Here is a 14239-nt window from a genome sequence, read left to right on the forward strand (position 1 = left end):
GCACTAGGAAGATCAGCTGGAAAATAATTCCCCGTTCGTGGAGAGAAGGTAAGCGGAGCCAGTAGATATGGTAAAGGTGTGATTGTGCAGTGCGCATGAAGGAACTGGAGAGACCGAGTTGTGCCAAGTTTTGCAAAGGCCTTTCACTGGGCCAAAAGGAGGCAGTGTCGCACGCCCAACGTGGGGCTTGAACCCACGACCCTGAGATTAAGAGTCTCATGCTCTACCGACTGAGCTAGCCGGGCTACGGCCTTTTGCCTCTTCCAGGCCTCTTCCAGCTATCTGGCTCTGAGCCCTTTTTCCTAGCTTTCGGCACAATTCCTTTGGCTAAAGTCAACGTGCTTCCAAGTGCTACTCTGCTCACTTGCTGTCAGGGCACAGGGTACATCACCATTTTTGCTGTGACTTTGGAGGATCCCAAGCAAATGCGCTGGCTGTTTCCAAACCCTTTTCTCTCTGAGCCAAAGGCCAAGCCGTAGCCTCCCACATAACATCTGCCAAGGCATTTGCAGTTTCCGGCCGAGGCGGCAGCAAACAATAGCTCAACCCAGAAGGTCAAATGCGAAGTGTTCAGCACTGGCTTTGCATTCAAGGGGTCACGTGTTACCGCACACCTCCGACTTCCCTTCGATAGCTCAGCTGGTAGAGCGGAGGACTGTAGTAGATAATTGTAGCAATCCTTAGGTCGCTGGTTCAATTCCGGCTCGAAGGAAGAGCTTTTTACCCCGCGTCTCTCCCTTTTAGAAAGAAGGCAATCCCTCGCCTCTACAAATGTGCAATTGGGAAGCTTTTTAGGCACCTTGAGTTGATCTTTCATTTCTCCTTCGGGCCAGTTCAAGCACGCTCCGTGTGTGGTCTCTGTGGCGCAATCGGTTAGCGCGTTCGGCTGTTAACCGAAAGGTTGGTGGTTCGAGCCCACCCAGGGACGCTCACCTTTTCTCCTTAGCTTAGCCCGGCCCGCTGCCATGTCTGACACCGACCTAGGAAGACAAAGCGTGTCCTTTGGCTCGCCTCGCACGGCTGCCAATTGAGCATTCACTGGCGACATTCCTTGAAAATGGACTAGTAATCCGGCGCAATCAATTGGTCTTGTTCTGCAATCTTGAAGATCTTTCATGGTTTAGTCAAGCCACTTCTTTGCTTCCCATGAGTCTCAGGAAGTAACCCCCGCATTTCTATTCACACCTGAAGATGTTTAGTCCAATTCCCATGGAATGTGTAGATGTTGATTGTCCAAGAACAGGAGGGGAGGTGTGAGAATTGTGGAAGCGCCCTTTTTCAAGTTATATCATCCCCTTGTTGGGTGTCAGGAAGCCTGCATAGCTAATAGTGCCTAGTTTGACATGGTTAAAGGTGTCAAATGATGTCAAATCGCCTGGATAGAGGTGTTAATCATGTGGAATACAGATAGTGTGGATGGACAAGCTTGTGTCCCAGTGTATTGCTGGCCTTGAAGTACACAGGGATGCAATGTTTCTTAAAGATCCTTCTGACTTTTTCCGACACTCCAGTTCCATACGGGATGACTATATTTCTCCAAGTGTTCTGCTTCTCCCCAGTTTGTTTTCCTGACCTTGCGGAGGTTTTAACCAAGACCCAGTCTGGGTAGCCACAAGCTTTCAAAGCCCTCCTGAGATGTCACGGTAGCACCCTCCTAGTCATGTGCTAGGATTTGTATAGTTGGCCTCTGCTTACCAGAAAGGCTGTCAGGTAAATTCAGTGTGGTATTGTGCTTAACAGAGTGCTGCGATGGATTAGTCAGGTCTGCTGATGATTCTCTGATGTTGTTTGAGTTTGCCAGAGTTCTTCCCGCCTTCGGGAAGCTGTGAGAGCTTTCCAGAACATGGGTGGGGGCTAGGCAAATGAACAGCATGAATATGCTTACCTCATTTCAGATGTTTCCCACAATGTCAATAGCCTCCGCAAAGTGTATCCAAGTGAAAAGGCCTATGACATCATGGGGCATGCTTGTTTGTTCTGGCTCCGACTTCAGTGTACATTCCTTGTTGAGAAATTCTTTAGCATTCTTGAAAATGGTGCATTATCTTTGCCAGTTGAGGCTGTTAGAATGGTAGCCAGATACGTAGCAATGCCGTGCGTGCCAGAGTTGATTGTTTGTGAATCAGTGGTTGAAATGGCTGAACCTTGTCCCTGGATAATGCTGTACCCCTTGAGCGAGTTAAAGCATGAGGCCGGAGCCTGTTGGGATGCGGGAGAATATTTGCACTGTTGTGGCTAAGGCAAGACATCTTGGGAGCTTTGTTGAAGGAGCTGTGGCCCTGTGGTGTTTTGTCAAGGGCGCAAAGAAGGAGATTGCGTTGGCCGGGAATCGAACCCGGGTCAACTGCTTGGAAGGCAGCTATGCTCACCACTATACCACCAACGCAAGGCTGCGCAGCAAGCATGCTGCTAGCTCTGTCCAATTAAGGCCACGCATGACATTGACTCGACAGATCCCCCTCGTGCGCAAGGTGGATTTGCTGCCGTAGCAAGTGAGCACTAGGAAGATCAGCTGGAAAATAATTCCCCGTTCGTGGAGAGAAGGTAAGCGGAGCCAGTAGATATGGTAAAGGTGTGATTGTGCAGTGCGCATGAAGGAACTGGAGAGACCGAGTTGTGCCAAGTTTTGCAAAGGCCTTTCACTGTGCCAAAAAGAGGCAGTGTCGCACGCCCAACGTGGGGCTCGAACCCACAACCCTGAGATTAAGAGTCTCATGCTCTTCCGACTGAGCTAGCCGGGCTACGGCCTTTTGCCTCTTCCAGGCCTCTTCCAGGCCTCTTCCAGCTATCTGGCTCTGAGCCCTTGTTCCTAGCTTTCGGCACAATTCCTTTGGCTAAAGTCAACGTGCTTCCAAGTGCTACTCTGCTCACTTGCTGTCAGGGCACAGGGTACATCACCATTTTTGCTGTGACTTTGGAGGATCCCAAGCAAATGCGCTGGCTGTTTCCAAACCCTTTTCTCTCTGAGCCAAAGGCCAAGCCGTAGCCTCCCACATAACATCTGCCAAGGCATTTGCAGTTTCCGGCCGAGGCGGCAGCAAACAATAGCTGAACTCAGAAGGTCAAATGCGAAGTGTTCAGCACTGGCTTTGCATTCAAGGGGTCACGTGTTACCGCACACCTCCGACTTCCCTTCGATAGCTCAGCTGGTAGAGCGGAGGACTGTAGTAGATAATAGTAGCAATCCTTAGGTCGCTGGTTCAATTCCGGCTCGAAGGAAGAGCTTTTTACCCCGCGTCTCTCCCTTTTAGAAAGAAGGCAATCCCTCGCCTCTACAAATGTGCAATTGGGAAGCTTTTTAGGCACCTTGAGTTGATCTTTCATTTCTCCTTCGGGCCAGTTCAAGAACGCTCCGTGTGTGGTCTCTGTGGCGCAATCGGTTAGTGCGTTCGGCTGTTAACCGAAAGGTTGGTGGTTTGAGCCCACCCAGGGACGCTCACCTTTTCTCCTTAGCTTAGCCCGGCCCGCTGCCATGTCTGACACCGACCTAGGAAGACAAAGCGTGTCCTTTGGCTCGCCTCGCACGGCTGCCAATTGAGCATTCACTGGCGACATTCCTTGAAAATGGACTAGTAATCCGGCGCAATCAATTGGTCTTGTTCTGCAATGTTGAAGATCTTTCATGGTTTAGTCAAGCCACTTCTTTGCTTCCCATGAGTCTCAGGAAGGAACCCCAGCATTTCTATTCACACCTGAAGATGTTTAGTCCAATTCCCATGGAATGTGTAGATGTTGATTGTCCAAGAACAGGAGGGGAGGTGTGAGAATTGTGGAAGCGCCCTTTTTCAAGTTATATCATCCCCTTGTTGGGTGTCAGGAAGCCTGCATAGCTAATAGTGCCTAGTTTGACATGGTTAAAGGTGTCAAATGATGTCAAATCGCCTGGATAGAGGTGTTAATCATGTGGAATACAGATAGTGTGGATGGACAAGCTTGTGTCCCAGTGTATTGCTGGCCTTGAAGTACACAGGGATGCAATGTTTCTTAAAGATCCTTCTGACTTTTTCCGACACTCCAGTTCCATACGGGATGACTATATTTCTCCAAGTGTTCTGCTTCTCCCCAGTTTGTTTTCCTGACCTTGCGGAGGTTTTAACCAAGACCCAGTCTGGGTAGCCACAAGCTTTCAAAGCCCTCCTGAGATGTCACGGTAGCACCCTCCTAGTCATGTGCTAGGATTTGTATAGTTGGCCTCTGCTTACCAGAAAGGCTGTCAGGTAAATTCAGTGTGGTATTGTGCTTAACAGAGTGCTGCGATGGATTAGTCAGGTCTGCTGATGATTCTCTGATGTTGTTTGAGTTTGCCAGAGTTCTTCCCGCCTTCGGGAAGCTGTGAGAGCTTTCCAGAACATGGGTGGGGGCTAGGCAAATGAACAGCATGAATATGCTTACCTCATTTCAGATGTTTCCCACAATGTCAATAGCCTCCGCAAAGTGTATCCAAGTGAAAAGGCCTATGACATCATGGGGCATGCTTGTTTGTTCTGGCTCCGACTTCAGTGTACATTCCTTGTTGAGAAATTCTTTAGCATTCTTGAAAATGGTGCATTATCTTTGCCAGTTGAGGCTGTTAGAATGGTAGCCAGATACGTAGCAATGCCGTGCGTGCCAGAGTTGATTGTTTGTGAATCAGTGGTTGAAATGGCTGAACCTTGTCCCTGGATAATGCTGTACCCCTTGAGCGAGTTAAGGCATGGGGCCGGAGCCTGTTGGGATGCGGGAGAATATTTGCACTGTTGTGGCTAAGGCAAGACATCTTAGGAGCTTTGTTGAAGGAGCTGTGGCCCTGTGGTGTTTTGTCAAGGGCGCAAAGAAGGAGATTGCGTTGGCCGGGAATCGAACCCGGGTCAACTGCTTGGAAGGCAGCTATGCTCACCACTATACCACCAACGCAAGGCTGTGCAGCAAGCATGCTGCTAGCTCTGTCCAATTAAGGCCACGCATGACATTGACTCGACAGATCCCCCTCGTGCGCAAGGTGGATTTGCTGCCGTAGCAAGTGAGCACTAGGAAGATCAGCTGGAAAATAATTCCCCGTTCGTGGAGAGAAGGTAAGCGGAGCCAGTAGATATGGTAAAGGTGTGATTGTGCAGTGCGCATGAAGGAACTGGAGAGACCGAGTTGTGCCAAGTTTTGCAAAGGCCTTTCACTGGGCCAAAAGGAGGCAGTGTCGCACGCCCAATGTGGGGCTTGAACCCACGACCCTGAGATTAAGAGTCTCATGCTCTACTGACTGAGCTAGCCGGGCTACGGTATTTTGCCTCTTCCAGGCCTCTTCCAGCTATCTGGCTCTGAGCCCTTTTTCCTAGCTTTCGGCACAATTCCTTTGGCTAAAGTCAACGTGCTTCCAAGTGCTACTCTGCTCACTTGCTGTCAGGGCACAGGGTACATCACCATTTTTGCTGTGACTTTGGAGGATCCCAAGCAAATGCGCTGGCTGTTTCCAAACCCTTTTCTCTCTGAGCCAAAGGCCAAGCCGTAGCCTCCCACATAACATCTGCCAAGGCATTTGCAGTTTCCGGCCGAGGCGGCAGCAAACAATAGCTCAACCCAGAAGGTCAAATGCGAAGTGTTCAGCACTGGCTTTGCATTCAAGGGGTCACGTGTTACCGCACACCTCCGACTTCCCTTCGATAGCTCAGCTGGTAGAGCGGAGGACTGTAGTAGATAATAGTAGCAATCCTTAGGTTGCTGGTTCAATTCCGGCTCGAAGGAAGAGCTTTTTACCCCGCGTCTCTCCCTTTTAGAAAGAAGGCAATCCCTCGCCTCTACAAATGTGCAATTGGGAAGCTTTTTAGGCACCTTGAGTTGATCTTTCATTTCTCCTTCGGGCCAGTTCAAGCACGCTCCGTGTGTGGTCTCTGTGGCGCAATCGGTTAGCGCGTTCAGCTGTTAACCGAAAGGTTGGTGGTTCGAGCCCACCCAGGGACGCTCACCTTTTCTCCTTAGCTTAGCCCGGCCCGCTGCCATGTCTGACACCGACCTAGGAAGACAAAGCGTGTCCTTTGGCTCGCCTCGCACGGCTGCCAATTGAGCATTCGTTGGCGACATTCCTTGAAAATGGACTAGTAATCCGGCGCAATCAATTGGTCTTGTTCTGCAATGTTGAAGATCTTTCATGGTTTAGTCAAGCCACTTCTTTGCTTCCCATGAGTCTCAGGAAGGAACCCCAGCATTTCTATTCACACCTGAAGATGTTTAGTCCAATTCCCATGGAATGTGTAGATGTTGATTGTCCAAGAACAGGAGGGGAGGTGTGAGAATTGTGGAAGCGCCCTTTTTCAAGTTATATCATCCCCTTGTTGGGTGTCAGGAAGCCTGCATAGCTAATAGTGCCTAGTTTGACATGGTTAAAGGTGTCAAATGATGTCAAATCGCCTGGATAGAGGTGTTAATCATGTGGAATACAGATAGTGTGGATGGACAAGCTTGTGTCCCAGTGTATTGCTGGCCTTGAAGTACACAGGGATGCAATGTTTCTTAAAGATCCTTCTGACTTTTTCCGACACTCCAGTTCCATACGGGATGACTATATTTCTCCAAGTGTTCTGCTTCTCCCCAGTTTGTTTTCCTGACCTTGCGGAGGTTTTAACCAAGACCCAGTCTGGGTAGCCACAAGCTTTCAAAGCCCTCCTGAGATGTCACGGTAGCACCCTCCTAGTCATGTGCTAGGATTTGTATAGTTGGCCTCTGCTTACCAGAAAGGCTGTCAGGTAAATTCAGTGTGGTATTGTGCTTAACAGAGTGCTGCGATGGATTAGTCAGGTCTGCTGATGATTCTCTGATGTTGTTTGAGTTTGCCAGAGTTCTTCCCGCCTTCGGGAAGCTGTGAGAGCTTTCCAGAACATGGGTGGGGGCTAGGCAAATGAACAGCATGAATATGCTTACCTCATTTCAGATGTTTCCCACAATGTCAATAGCCTCCGCAAAGTGTATCCAAGTGAAAAGGCCTATGACATCATGGGGCATGCTTGTTTGTTCTGGCTCCGACTTCAGTGTACATTCCTTGTTGAGAAATTCTTTAGCATTCTTGAAAATGGTGCATTATCTTTGCCAGTTGAGGCTGTTAGAATGGTAGCCAGATACGTAGCAATGCCGTGCGTGCCAGAGTTGATTGTTTGTGAATCAGTGGTTGAAATGGCTGAACCTTGTCCCTGGATAATGCTGTACCCCTTGAGCGAGTTAAAGCATGAGGCCGGAGCCTGTTGGGATGCGGGAGAATATTTGCACTGTTGTGGCTAAGGCAAGACATCTTAGGAGCTTTGTTGAAGGAGCTGTGGCCCTGTGGTGTTTTGTCAAGGGCGCAAAGAAGGAGATTGTGTTGGCCGGGAATCGAACCCGGGTCAACTGCTTGGAAGGCAGCTATGCTCACCACTATACCACCAACGCAAGGCTGCGCAGCAAGCATGCTGCTAGCTCTGTCCAATTAAGGCCACGCATGACATTGACTCGACAGATCCCCCTCGTGCGCAAGGTGGATTTGCTGCCGTAGCAAGTGAGCACTAGGAAGATCAGCTGGAAAATAATTCCCCGTTCGTGGAGAGAAGGTAAGCGGAGCCAGTAGATATGGTAAAGGTGTGATTGTGCAGTGCGCATGAAGGAACTGGAGAGACCGAGTTGTGCCAAGTTTTGCAAAGGCCTTTCACTGGGCCAAAGGGAGGCAGTGTCGCACGCCCAACGTGGGGCTCGAGCCCACGACCCTGAGATTAAGAGTCTCATGCTCTACCGACTGAGCTAGCCGGGCTACGGCCTTTTGCCTCTTCCAGGCCTCTTCCAGCTATCTGGCTTTGAGCCCTTTTTCCTAGCTTTCGGCACAATTCCTTTGGCTAAAGTCAACGTGCTTCCAAGTGCTACTCTGCTCACTTGCTGTCAGGGCACAGGGTACATCACCATTTTTGCTGTGACTTTGGAGGATCCCAAGCAAATGCGCTGGCTGTTTCCAAACCCTTTTCTCTCTGAGCCAAAGGCCAAGCCGTAGCCTCCCACATAACATCTGCCAAGGCATTTGCAGTTTCCGGCCGAGGCGGCAGCAAACAATAGCTCAACCCAGAAGGTCAAATGCGAAGTGTTCAGCACTGGCTTTGCATTCAAGGGGTCACGTGTTACCGCACACCTCTGACTTCCCTTCGATAGCTCAGCTGGTAGAGCGGAGGACTGTATTAGATAATAGTAGCAATCCTTAGGTCGCTGGTTCAATTCCGGCTCGAAGGAAGAGCTTTTTACCCCGCGTCTCTCCCTTTTAGAAAGAAGGCAATCCCTCGCCTCTACAAATGTGCAATTGGGAAGCTTTTTAGGCACCTTGAGTTGATCTTTCATTTCTCCTTCGGGCCAGTTCAAGCACGCTCCGTGTGTGGTCTCTGTGGCGCAATCGGTTAGCGCGTTCGGCTGTTAACCGAAAGGTTGGTGGTTCGAGCCCACCCAGGGACGCTCACCTTTTCTCCTTAGCTTAGCCCGGCCCGCTGCCATGTCTGACACCGACCTAGGAAGACAAAGCGTGTCCTTTGGCTCGCCTCGCACGGCTGCCAATTGAGCATTCGCTGGCGACATTCCTTGAAAATGGACTAGTAATCCGGTGCAATCAATTGGTCTTGTTCTGCAATCTTGAAGATCTTTCATGGTTTAGTCAAGCCACTTCTTTGCTTCCCATGAGTCTCAGGAAGGAACCCCAGCATTTCTATTCACACCTGAAGATGTTTAGTCCAATTCCCATGGAATGTGTAGATGTTGATTGTCCAAGAACAGGAGGGGAGGTGTGAGAATTGTGGAAGCGCCCTTTTTCAAGTTATATCATCCCCTTGTTGGGTGTCAGGAAGCCTGCATAGCTAATAGTGCCTAGTTTGACATGGTTAAAGGTGTCAAATGATGTCAAATCGCCTGGATAGAGGTGTTAATCATGTGGAATACAGATAGTGTGGATGGACAAGCTTGTGTCCCAGTGTATTGCTGGCCTTGAAGTACACAGGGATGCAATGTTTCTTAAAGATCCTTCTGACTTTTTCCGACACTCCAGTTCCATACGGGATGACTATATTTCTCCAAGTGTTCTGCTTCTCCCCAGTTTGTTTTCCTGACCTTGCGGAGGTTTTAACCAAGACCCAGTCTGGGTAGCCACAAGCTTTCAAAGCCCTCCTGAGATGTCACGGTAGCACCCTCCTAGTCATGTGCTAGGATTTGTATAGTTGGCCTCTGCTTACCAGAAAGGCTGTCAGGTAAATTCAGTGTGGTATTGTGCTTAACAGAGTGCTGCGATGGATTAGTCAGGTCTGCTGATGATTCTCTGATGTTGTTTGAGTTTGCCAGAGTTCTTCCCGCCTTCGGGAAGCTGTGAGAGCTTTCCAGAACATGGGTGGGGGCTAGGCAAATGAACAGCATGAATATGCTTACCTCATTTCAGATGTTTCCCACAATGTCAATAGCCTCCGCAAAGTGTATCCAAGTGAAAAGGCCTATGACATCATGGGGCATGCTTGTTTGTTCTGGCTCCGACTTCAGTGTACATTCCTTGTTGAGAAATTCTTTAGCATTCTTGAAAATGGTGCATTATCTTTGCCAGTTGAGGCTGTTAGAATGGTAGCCAGATACGTAGCAATGCCGTGCGTGCCAGAGTTGATTGTTTGTGAATCAGTGGTTGAAATGGCTGAACCTTGTCCCTGGATAATGCTGTACCCCTTGAGCGAGTTAAGGCATGGGGCCGGAGCCTGTTGGGATGCGGGAGAATATTTGCACTGTTGTGGCTAAGGCAAGACATCTTAGGAGCTTTGTTGAAGGAGCTGTGGCCCTGTGGTGTTTTGTCAAGGGCGCAAAGAAGGAGATTGCGTTGGCCGGGAATCGAACCCGGGTCAACTGCTTGGAAGGCAGCTATGCTCACCACTATACCACCAACGCAAGGCTGCGCAGCAAGCATGCTGCTAGCTCTGTCCAATTAAGAACACGCATGACATTGACTCGACAGATCCCCCTCGTGCGCAAGGTGGATTTGCTGCCGTAGCAAGTGAGCACTAGGAAGATCAGCTGGAAAATAATTCCCCGTTCGTGGAGAGAAGGTAAGCGGAGCCAGTAGATATGGTAAAGGTGTGATTGTGCAGTGCGCATGAAGGAACTGGAGAGACCGAGTTGTGCCAAGTTTTGCAAAGGCCTTTCACTGGGCCAAAGGGAGGCAGTGTCGCACGCCCAACGTGGGGCTCGAACCCACGACCCTGAGATTAAGAGTCTCATGCTCTACTGACTGAGCTAGCCGGGCTACGGCCTTTTGCCTCTTCCAGGCCTCTTCCAGCTATCTGGCTCTGAGCCCTTTTTCCTAGCTTTCGGCACAATTCCTTTGGCTAAAGTCAACGTGCTTCCAAGTGCTACTCTGCTCACTTGCTGTCAGGGCACAGGGTACATCACCATTTTTGCTGTGACTTTGGAGGATCCCAAGCAAATGCGCTGGCTGTTTCCAAACCCTTTTCTCTCTGAGCCAAAGGCCAAGCCGTAGCCTCCCACATAACATCTGCCAAGGCATTTGCAGTTTCCGGCCGAGGCGGCAGCAAACAATAGCTGAACCCAGAAGGTCAAATGCGAAGTGTTCAGCACTGGCTTTGCATTCAAGGGGTCACGTGTTACCGCACACCTCCGACTTCCCTTCGATAGCTCAGCTGGTAGAGCGGAGGACTGTAGTAGATAATAGTAGCAATCCTTAGGTCGCTGGTTCAATTCCGGCTCGAAGGAAGAGCTTTTTACCCCGCGTCTCTCCCTTTTAGAAAGAAGGCAATCCCTCGCCTCTACAAATGTGCAATTGGGAAGCTTTTTAGGCACCTTGAGTTGATCTTTCATTTCTCCTTCGGGCCAGTTCAAGCACGCTCCGTGTGTGGTCTCTGTGGCGCAATTGGTTAGCGCGTTCGGCTGTTAACCGAAAGGTTGGTGGTTCGAGCCCACCCAGGGACGCTCACCTTTTCTCCTTAGCTTAGCCCGGCCCGCTGCCATGTCTGACACCGACCTAGGAAGACAAAGCGTGTCCTTTGGCTCGCCTCGCACGGCTGCCAATTGAGCATTCACTGGCGACATTCCTTGAAAATGGACTAGTAATCCGGCGCAATCAATTGGTCTTGTTCTGCAATGTTGAAGATCTTTCATGGTTTAGTCAAGCCACTTCTTTGCTTCCCATGAGTCTCAGGAAGGAACCCCAGCATTTCTATTCACACCTGAAGATGTTTAGTCCAATTCCCATGGAATGTGTAGATGTTGATTGTCCAAGAACAGGAGGGGAGGTGTGAGAATTGTGGAAGCGCCCTTTTTCAAGTTATATCATCCCCTTGTTGGGTGTCAGGAAGCCTGCATAGCTAATAGTGCCTAGTTTGACATGGTTAAAGGTGTCAAATGATGTCAAATCGCCTGGATAGAGGTGTTAATCATGTGGAATACAGATAGTGTGGATGGACAAGCTTGTGTCCCAGTGTATTGCTGGCCTTGAAGTACACAGGGATGCAATGTTTCTTAAAGATCCTTCTGACTTTTTCCGACACTCCAGTTCCATACGGGATGACTATATTTCTCCAAGTGTTCTGCTTCTCCCCAGTTTGTTTTCCTGACCTTGCGGAGGTTTTAACCAAGACCCAGTCTGGGTAGCCACAAGCTTTCAAAGCCCTCCTGAGATGTCACGGTAGCACCCTCCTAGTCATGTGCTAGGATTTGTATAGTTGGCCTCTGCTTACCAGAAAGGCTGTCAGGTAAATTCAGTGTGGTATTGTGCTTAACAGAGTGCTGCGATGGATTAGTCAGGTCTGCTGATGATTCTCTGATGTTGTTTGAGTTTGCCAGAGTTCTTCCCGCCTTCGGGAAGCTGTGAGAGCTTTCCAGAACATGGGTGGGGGCTAGGCAAATGAACAGCATGAATATGCTTACCTCATTTCAGATGTTTCCCACAATGTCAATAGCCTCCGCAAAGTGTATCCAAGTGAAAAGGCCTATGACATCATGGGGCATGCTTGTTTGTTCTGGCTCCGACTTCAGTGTACATTCCTTGTTGAGAAATTCTTTAGCATTCTTGAAAATGGTGCATTATCTTTGCCAGTTGAGGCTGTTAGAATGGTAGCCAGATACGTAGCAATGCCGTGCGTGCCAGAGTTGATTGTTTGTGAATCAGTGGTTGAAATGGCTGAACCTTGTCCCTGGATAATGCTGTACCCCTTGAGCGAGTTAAAGCATGAGGCCGGAGCCTGTTGGGATGCGGGAGAATATTTGCACTGTTGTGGCTAAGGCAAGACATCTTAGGAGCTTTGTTGAAGGAGCTGTGGCCCTGTGGTGTTTTGTCAAGGGCGCAAAGAAGGAGATTGTGTTGGCCGGGAATCGAACCCGGGTCAACTGCTTGGAAGGCAGCTATGCTCACCACTATACCACCAACGCAAGGCTGCGCAGCAAGCATGCTGCTAGCTCTGTCCAATTAAGGCCACGCATGACATTGACTCGACAGATCCCCCTCGTGCGCAAGGTGGATTTGCTGCCGTAGCAAGTGAGCACTAGGAAGATCAGCTGGAAAATAATTCCCCGTTCGTGGAGAGAAGGTAAGCGGAGCCAGTAGATATGGTAAAGGTGTGATTGTGCAGTGCGCATGAAGGAACTGGAGAGACCGAGTTGTGCCAAGTTTTGCAAAGGCCTTTCACTGGGCCAAAAGGAGGCAGTGTCGCACGCCCAACGTGGGGCTCGAACCCACGACCCTGAGATTAAGAGTCTCATGCTCTACCGACTGAGCTAGCCGGGCTACGGCCTTTTGCCTCTTCCAGGCCTCTTCCAGCTATCTGGCTCTGAGCCCTTTTTCCTAGCTTTCGGCACAATTCCTTTGGCTAAAGTCAACGTGCTTCCAAGTGCTACTCTGCTCACTTGCTGTCAGGGCACAGGGTACATCACCATTTTTGCTGTGACTTTGGAGGATCCCAAGCAAATGCGCTGGCTGTTTCCAAACCCTTTTCTCTCTGAGCCAAAGGCCAAGCCGTAGCCTCCCACATAACATCTGCCAAGGCATTTGCAGTTTCCGGCCGAGGCGGCAGCAAACAATAGCTCAACCCAGAAGGTCAAATGCGAAGTGTTCAGCACTGGCTTAGCATTCAAGGGGTCACGTGTTACTGCACACCTCCGACTTCCCTTCGATAGCTCAGCTGGTAGAGCGGAGGACTGTAGTAGATAATAGTAGCAATCCTTAGGTCGCTGGTTCAATTCCGGTTCGAAGGAAGAGCTTTTTACCCCGCGTCTCTCCCTTTTAGAAAGAAGGCAATCCCTCGCCTCTACAAATGTGCAATTGGGAAGCTTTTTAGGCACCTTGAGTTGATCTTTCATTTCTCCTTCGGGCCAGTTCAATCACGCTCCGTGTGTGGTTTCTGTGGCGCAATCGGTTAGCGCGTTCAGCTGTTAACCGAAAGGTTGGTGGTTCGAGCCCACCCAGGGACGCTCACCTTTTCTCCTTAGCTTAGCCCGGCCCGCTGCCATGTCTGACACCGACCTAGGAAGACAAAGCGTGTCCTTTGGCTCGCCTCGCACGGCTGCCAATTGAGCATTCACTGGCGACATTCCTTGAAAATGGACTAGTAATCCGGCGCAATCAATTGGTCTTGTTCTGCAATGTTGAAGATCTTTCATGGTTTAGTCAAGCCACTTCTTTGCTTCCCATGAGTCTCAGGAAGGAACCCCAGCATTTCTATTCACACCTGAAGATGTTTAGTCCAATTCCCATGGAATGTGTAGATGTTGATTGTCCAAGAACAGGAGGGGAGGTGTGAGAATTGTTGAAGCGCCCTTTTTCAAGTTATATCATCCCCTTGTTGGGTGTCAGGAAGCCTGCATAGCTAATAGTGCCTAGTTTGACATGGTTAAAGGTGTCAAATGATGTCAAATCGCCTGGATAGAGGTGTTAATCATGTGGAATACAGATAGTGTGGATGGACAAGCTTGTGTCCCAGTGTATTGCTGGCCTTGAAGTACACAGGGATGCAATGTTTCTTAAAGATCCTTCTGACTTTTTCCGACACTCCAGTTCCATACGGGATGACTATATTTCTCCAAGTGTTCTGCTTCTCCCCAGTTTGTTTTCCTGACCTTGCGGAGGTTTTAACCAAGACCCAGTCTGGGTAGCCACAAGCTTTCAAAGCCCTCCTGAGATGTCACGGTAGCACCCTCCTAGTCATGTGCTAGGATTTGTATAGTTGGCCTCTGCTTACCAGAAAGGCTGTCAGGTAAATTCAGTGTGGTATTGTGCTTAACAGAGTGCTGC

General features: G+C 49.6%; 8 non-coding genes across 8 annotated transcripts; all 8 read left to right on the forward strand.

Annotated features, from left to right (window-relative positions):
- Positions 1 to 624: 624 nt before the first annotated feature.
- On the forward strand, positions 625 to 712 carry TRNAY-GUA (transfer RNA tyrosine (anticodon GUA)). Its single transcript is given in 2 exon segments — positions 625 to 661; positions 677 to 712. It is a non-coding gene; the product is annotated as a tRNA-Tyr (tRNA).
- A 142-nt stretch (positions 713 to 854) lies between these two features.
- Positions 855 to 928, forward strand: TRNAN-GUU (transfer RNA asparagine (anticodon GUU)). The gene has a single exon. It is a non-coding gene; the product is annotated as a tRNA-Asn (tRNA).
- Positions 929 to 3131: 2203 nt separating this feature from the next.
- TRNAY-GUA (transfer RNA tyrosine (anticodon GUA)) lies at positions 3132 to 3219 on the forward strand. The gene is given in 2 exon segments: positions 3132 to 3168; positions 3184 to 3219. It is a non-coding gene; the product is annotated as a tRNA-Tyr (tRNA).
- Positions 3220 to 5627: 2408 nt separating this feature from the next.
- TRNAY-GUA (transfer RNA tyrosine (anticodon GUA)) lies at positions 5628 to 5715 on the forward strand. The gene is given in 2 exon segments: positions 5628 to 5664; positions 5680 to 5715. It is a non-coding gene; the product is annotated as a tRNA-Tyr (tRNA).
- A 2638-nt stretch (positions 5716 to 8353) lies between these two features.
- On the forward strand, positions 8354 to 8427 carry TRNAN-GUU (transfer RNA asparagine (anticodon GUU)). The gene has a single exon. It is a non-coding gene; the product is annotated as a tRNA-Asn (tRNA).
- A 2192-nt stretch (positions 8428 to 10619) lies between these two features.
- TRNAY-GUA (transfer RNA tyrosine (anticodon GUA)) lies at positions 10620 to 10707 on the forward strand. The gene is given in 2 exon segments: positions 10620 to 10656; positions 10672 to 10707. It is a non-coding gene; the product is annotated as a tRNA-Tyr (tRNA).
- Positions 10708 to 10849: 142 nt separating this feature from the next.
- TRNAN-GUU (transfer RNA asparagine (anticodon GUU)) lies at positions 10850 to 10923 on the forward strand. The gene has a single exon. It is a non-coding gene; the product is annotated as a tRNA-Asn (tRNA).
- A 2192-nt stretch (positions 10924 to 13115) lies between these two features.
- On the forward strand, positions 13116 to 13203 carry TRNAY-GUA (transfer RNA tyrosine (anticodon GUA)). Its single transcript is given in 2 exon segments — positions 13116 to 13152; positions 13168 to 13203. It is a non-coding gene; the product is annotated as a tRNA-Tyr (tRNA).
- Positions 13204 to 14239: the final 1036 nt, after the last annotated feature.

Source organism: Staurois parvus, unplaced genomic scaffold (genome assembly GCF_062004578.1).
Source record: "Staurois parvus isolate SC_StPar_1 unplaced genomic scaffold, SC_StPar_1.0 ptg000860l, whole genome shotgun sequence".
Classification (NCBI taxonomy): domain Eukaryota; kingdom Metazoa; phylum Chordata; class Amphibia; order Anura; family Ranidae; genus Staurois; species Staurois parvus.